The sequence below is a fragment of the Pinus tabuliformis genome, chromosome 3_2 (assembly GCF_031772625.1).
Source record: "Pinus tabuliformis cultivar Carrire ecotype Pingquan chromosome 3_2, CPIR1, whole genome shotgun sequence".
In the NCBI taxonomy this organism is placed as follows: Eukaryota; Viridiplantae; Streptophyta; class Pinopsida; order Pinales; family Pinaceae; genus Pinus; species Pinus tabuliformis.
In genome coordinates, this window is record NC_142302.1 from 758,581,397 (window position 1) to 758,587,434 (window position 6,038).

The window sequence follows — 6,038 nt, forward strand, 5'->3', positions numbered from 1 at the left end:
GTCATCCACAAACCTTCGATTATGGGTCACCCACAAACCATTGGTTATGGGTCAGCAACGTAAGACCCTTGTCTTCAACAACACTTGGTAATCCAAAACTCATCTTCAACAAAGGCTTCTCCAAATGAAACTTCACACAATGAGGACCATTGCTTCCTGAAGGGGGAGGAATGATCCGAGTGGAAATCGACCCATGGTGTTTACCCATGCTAATGTAACTAAATGTCATAAATAACTCACCCATGGTATTATCCACCCATGGTATTTTCCCTCCCATAGTATTTACCCATGGTAATGTAACTAAAAGAAAACTATAAATAACCAGCCTCACTTTGTAAGAGGGTATATTGGTCCACACAATGTAGTTGTAACAACATTTTTCTCTCTTAATAATGAATTGGTTTTATGGTGTATTTTATTAGCTCTTCTCATTTATTTTTTTGGGGATCTATTAAGCTTATGTATTCTTTATCAATGTTCTCGTGCTAGGTTTTAGTTCTCTATTTCTCTCTTTTGGTTCTCGATCTTGGCCCCTCCCAAGATTCAGATCATTCATTTTGTAGAGTAACCAGCCCTGGAGATAATAACCAATAGTGTTGTCACCATCGTGCATATGACTATGACTATGCAACTATTGAAACACCTCCTTGGAGTCCCCATCCTCCCAATATGCCTCAATGTATGCATCAGGGATGAATGGATTGATGTGCATGAGAGTCCCTCAAGTTGTGATCTTTGATGTGGATGGATTTGAGAGCATTTCAGCCAACTTGTTTGTGTTGCCCTTCTTGTACTTGATCACCAAATGAAAATGTTGTAAAAGCCACATCCACTTGTAATGACTGCTCTATTGTAGCTTTGCATCAAGATATTTGATCCCTCTCGGCACTTGGTAGATCCAGAGTTAAGATGCATCTACGCTGGTTTAATTCTTCTTGTTAAATAGGTTATATTCCACATGAATACCATGGGCAATAACATGGGATCTCATAAACCTAGAGCTTAAAAACCATCAGTAACTTGATTAAGTCAAGTTCACCTTCACTACCAAACAAAAAAAATAGAATTTTTATTTTAACATGAGATTTTTTTAATTTTCATTTCAAATTTACCTTAACTACTCAACAAAAATTGATTAAAAAATAATAATGTAGAATTTTTATTTTAACATAAATTTAGTTTTATTTTATTTTAACCTAGTCAAAACGTTTACAAAATAAAACATTATAACATCTCTTACATACTAAACTAGATAAACTAGAGCCCACCACTCAACTCAATTATTTAGAAGTTTTTCAAACACATTTCTTAGTAAAAAACACCCACTATACAACTAGAGTTATGTAAAAGCACAAGGTTTTAATTAAAATGAAATAAAATGATATTTTATAATCTATGAGACCAAGAAAGTGGTAGTTGATAATTAGAAATAGAAAGTGGCTATCAATTTTAAATATTTTTATCAAAGATACTGAAACCGCATAAGCGAGTTTTCCAATATGGAGACGGCCGGCTAGTTTCAGTTTGAAAATGGAATGACAATGAAAACATAAAATAGATCTGTCATACAGTTCCTTCATAGCTATCCCAGATTCATGTTCGCCTCACGATATTTGCCTAAGCAGTCTAAAATCATACAGTTGATGATCTCGGAGTAAACTTTATCTACTAAAGAATCGTTTGGACCATGAAAATTGAGTACGGGAGTTTGCTCTGGTCAAAAGGGAAATGTTTGCAGTCTAGTTCTATGAATGAATGTAAACAATACCTGAACAATAGAGACATTGTTCTGTGCTTGAGCTTTGCAGCAAAATTTACCCGGGAAACGAACGAGTACAGGCAAGAGTCATGAACCAGATGAGCTGCTTAACATTTTCACGTTCAGAATTTAAATCATTAGACTTTGGAATCAGATGAGGCGCTTGGTTGGCTATCGTGGCATTCGCAGGAGTAATGGTATGAGCAAGTCTTGCTACAGTAATGCTGCTGATAGCGGAGAATTGAAAAATAAATCCATGGAGGAACTTGGAGGTATTTTGGGGGATTCCCGTGATTATGCCCGAGCATTGCAGTCTTGTATTTATAGGAAAACTTTAGCAGAAGGGAGAGCTGTTCACACCCAAATTATCAAAAGTGAATTTGGATTGGATTTGTTTCTTCAAAATTACCTTATCAATTTTTATGCAAAGTGTGGTAGTTTATTTGATGCATGTCAAATGTTTGACAAAATGTCTGAACGAAATGTGATATCCTGGAATGCTTTAATTGCTGGGCATGTCCAACATGGGTATGCTGCGGAATCCTTGAAATTGTTTTTTAAAATGCATTTGGCGGGCATGAAAGCAAATGAGTTCACTTTAGGTAGTGTTCTTCGGGCTTGCGCCAGCGTAGCTGATATAAAACAGGGTAAGTGCATCCATGCCGGTACTGTGAAAAATGGTTTTGAATATGATATTGTTGTGGGTAGTGCTCTTATTGACATGTATACCAAATCTGGGAGTTTACAAGATGCCCGGCAAGTGTTTGACGAAATGCCGGAGCGGAATTCGGTGTCTTGGACAGCTATGATTGCAGGATATGCTCAGGAAGGGTGTGATCAGGAAGCCCTCTATCTGTTTCAGATGATGCAAGAGGATGGTGTGAGGTCTACTTACATGACTTTTGCCAGTGTTCTTAGTGCATGTGCAAGGCTGGATGATCTGGAACAATATCATTGCCATACCATCAAGACTGGATTTGAATGGGATGTTTCTGTTGGGAATGCCCTTGTCACAATGTATGCCAAATGTGGAAGGATGGATCAAGCAAACGAAGTGTTTGATAAAATGCTTATAAAAGATATTGTGTCATGGAATGCTGTTATTGCTGCATATGCACAAAATGGACATGGGAATAAATCCCTGAATCTGTTTTTTAGATCGCAGCAAGCGGGTGTGAAGAGTAACGCGTTCACGTTAGGCAGCGTTCTCAGGGCTTGTGGAAGTGTAACAGCTCTGGAGCAGGGAAAGCAGATTCATGCCCACATTATAGAGAACAGGTTTGGACTTGATATTCTTGTTGGTAGTGCTCTGGTAGATATGTATGCAAAGTGTGGAAGTATAAAGGATTCGCAGAGAATATTCAACGAACTTCCAGAGCGCAATGTGGTTTCATGGAATGCGATGCTTGCAGGATATGTGCAATACGGCCTTGGTATAGAGGCATTCCAACTCCTTGGTAAAATGCATCAAACTGGACTAAAGGCTAATGCTGTAACCTTTGCAATTGTTCTCAGTGCATTCATCAACCCAGAATTCCTGCAACAGGGCAGGCAGGTTCATGTGTGGGTTATCAAAACCAGTCTTTTGCTAGATGTCTTAGTAGGAAATGCCCTACTCACCATGTATGCCAAATGTGGGAACATAGATGAAGCATCTAAATCTTTTTTTGAAATGCCAGAGAGAGATGTGGTCTCATGGAATGCAATGATTGCAGCATGTGTGCAGATTGGACATAGCGAGGAAGCCATAAAGCTCTTTTGCAAATTGAAAATGGTGGGCATGAAACCTGATCATGTCACATTTGCCAGTGTCCTTAGAGCTTGTGCCAGCCTTGCAAATCTGGAACAGGGCAAGCAGATCCACTCACAAATCATCAAAATGACATCTGCGTCAGATATGACTGTGGAAAATGCACTTGTCACCATGTATTCCAAATGCGGTACCATAGATGATGCATCAAAGTTGTTTGATGCAATGATTTGTCGAGATACCATCTCATGGAATGCCATGATCACAGGATATGCTCAGCATGGACGATGTCTGGAATCACTTTATCTCTTTGAACAGATGCAATCCAGACGCATCAAGCCAAATGAGATTTCATTTGTTGGCGTTCTTTCTGCATGCAGCCATGCAGGCCTAGTGGATGAAGGTTGGCACTACTATTCTTCAATGCGGTTGGATCATGGTATGGTGCCAGGTTTGGAGCACTATGCATGTATGGTGGACCTTCTAGGCCGTGCTGGGCAACTTGACAAAGCCGAAAACTTGATGAATGATATGCCATTTGAACCTAATGCTTTTGTCTGCCGGACTCTACTGGGAGCCTGCAGAGTTCATGCCAACCTGGAGGTAGGAAAACGTGTTGCAGAACGTCTAATTGAGTTGGACCCACAAGATGCTGCAACATACGTGACTCTCTCCAACATCTATGCTGCTGCTGGCAGGTGGGAAACTGCAACAAAAGTGAGAAAAATGATGAAAGACAGAGGAGTGAGAAAAGACCCTGGATTTAGTTGGATTGAGGTTAAGAATAGGGTGCATGCTTTTGTTGTGGGAGACCAAACACACCCACAAACAGAGGAGATCTATGCAGGGTTGGAGTGATTGACTGGGCAGATAGTGGAGGCAGGCTATTTGCCAGACACAAACTTTGTCCTCCACAATATGGAGCAGGACGATAAAAGAATACTCTGTCAGCCACCATAGTGAAAAGTGGGCCATAGCCTTTTGGGCTGATCAGCACACCTCCTTGGATGCCTACACGAGCTTTTAAGAACCCTTTTGTGTGGGGGTTGTCACATTACGACCAAGTTCATCTCCAAGATTACTAATACTTGTGAGGGATGCCAACTTCTTCATCATTTTAAGGGTGGATTGTGTTCTTGTGGAGAATATTGGTGACACTCTTAACACACACCATGCATACTTTCAGAATATCGACCCTGCAATTGTAGCCCAGTTCTGGATGACTTAGTGTTTAAATTCATTTTGGCCTGCTATGTGGCATCAACAACTTTCCTTCAATGTTAGCTGGTATTTTCTAGCATCCTTTGTTCATGTAGTATGAGGCAACAATTAGCACCCTTTACCTATTCTGGCCAGTTTTTTGTTCTTTGGCATGACTTATTCATTGAGGCTTTTCCTTCATTGTGGGCATCTACGAAAAGGGTGGCCTGACACCTTCTGCTTTGACCTGAGGGAAGCTTGTCAATCATTTTTTATTCGAGTCGAATAAAATTTTGACCGCACATTCTTTAAACAGGTGATTAAGTGAGCACATTGTTGAATATAAACTGATTTGGCTTTCACCTAATTGATTTATTAAATGTAAGATTTGAGTTTGTTGTTGCCTCGTGAATTTCTATTGAAGGCAAGAAACATCTGAGTAGTTGCAAAATTGTGACCAAGATAAGGAAAGTAATGTTATGAGAGTATCTAACACAATAATAGAGTCTGGATTATGGTTTCTTAGAGCAGACCTGTTCTAAAGCAAATACTTGTAGTTAAACAAGCTCGATATGCAGATTGAATATCTATTAAGCCAAGCAGAAGCAGGTAGAAATGGCATGCTCAACATATTTTATGAGAATTTTCTTCCATTAATTAATCATAATGACATGGGTGAATGTAAGTTTTCATTAATGCTTACCTTGATATTATATTGTGAAACAAGAAAGATAATGAGCAATGGAACCAATAGCGGAGAACCTAAGTGCCTAATTCCTCTGAAATTAGTTAAACCGCAAACAAATATCTGAGCATTTACATGGCTATTTCGAAGTTAGAATTTATTTATTTCTAGGGACCAATAGGTGTGATTCAACATATCTAATAGGCACTATCTGAGCATTCACATGGCTATTTCGAAGTTAGAATTTATTTCTTTCTAGGGACCAATAGGTGTGATTCAACATATCTAGTAGGCACTAGTAGCTGTAACTACAACAATATCGAGTGCAATTGCAATAGCAGACTCAATAGGCACCCGGAAGTGGTAATTATAACATTATTGATTACTTAAGAGTAAGTACAATTGCAAGGGGATTCCAGAGTTAATAGTATCGCATGCACAAGAGTCCCGACAATAGTTAGCCTGAATAATCAATACAGTATGCATATGTAAAGAAAGTTGAGCTGGTTAACAGCTACTGTTAGTGTGCCAGGATGTCAGGAAATCTCCACTTTGTCATTAACAACAAGCTCGTTTCCTTTGTGATCGATGACTACTAAGGGCCTGAACTATTTTAAATTAAAATACAGTAAAACTTCTTAGTG

The 6,038-nt window shown here is 39.1% G+C and overlaps 1 pseudogene; it reads left to right on the plus strand.

Moving 5' to 3' along the window:
- Positions 1–1,447: 1,447 nt before the first annotated feature.
- On the plus strand, positions 1,448–5,203 carry LOC149182828 (pentatricopeptide repeat-containing protein At2g27610 pseudogene; annotated as a pseudogene).
- Positions 5,204–6,038: the final 835 nt, after the last annotated feature.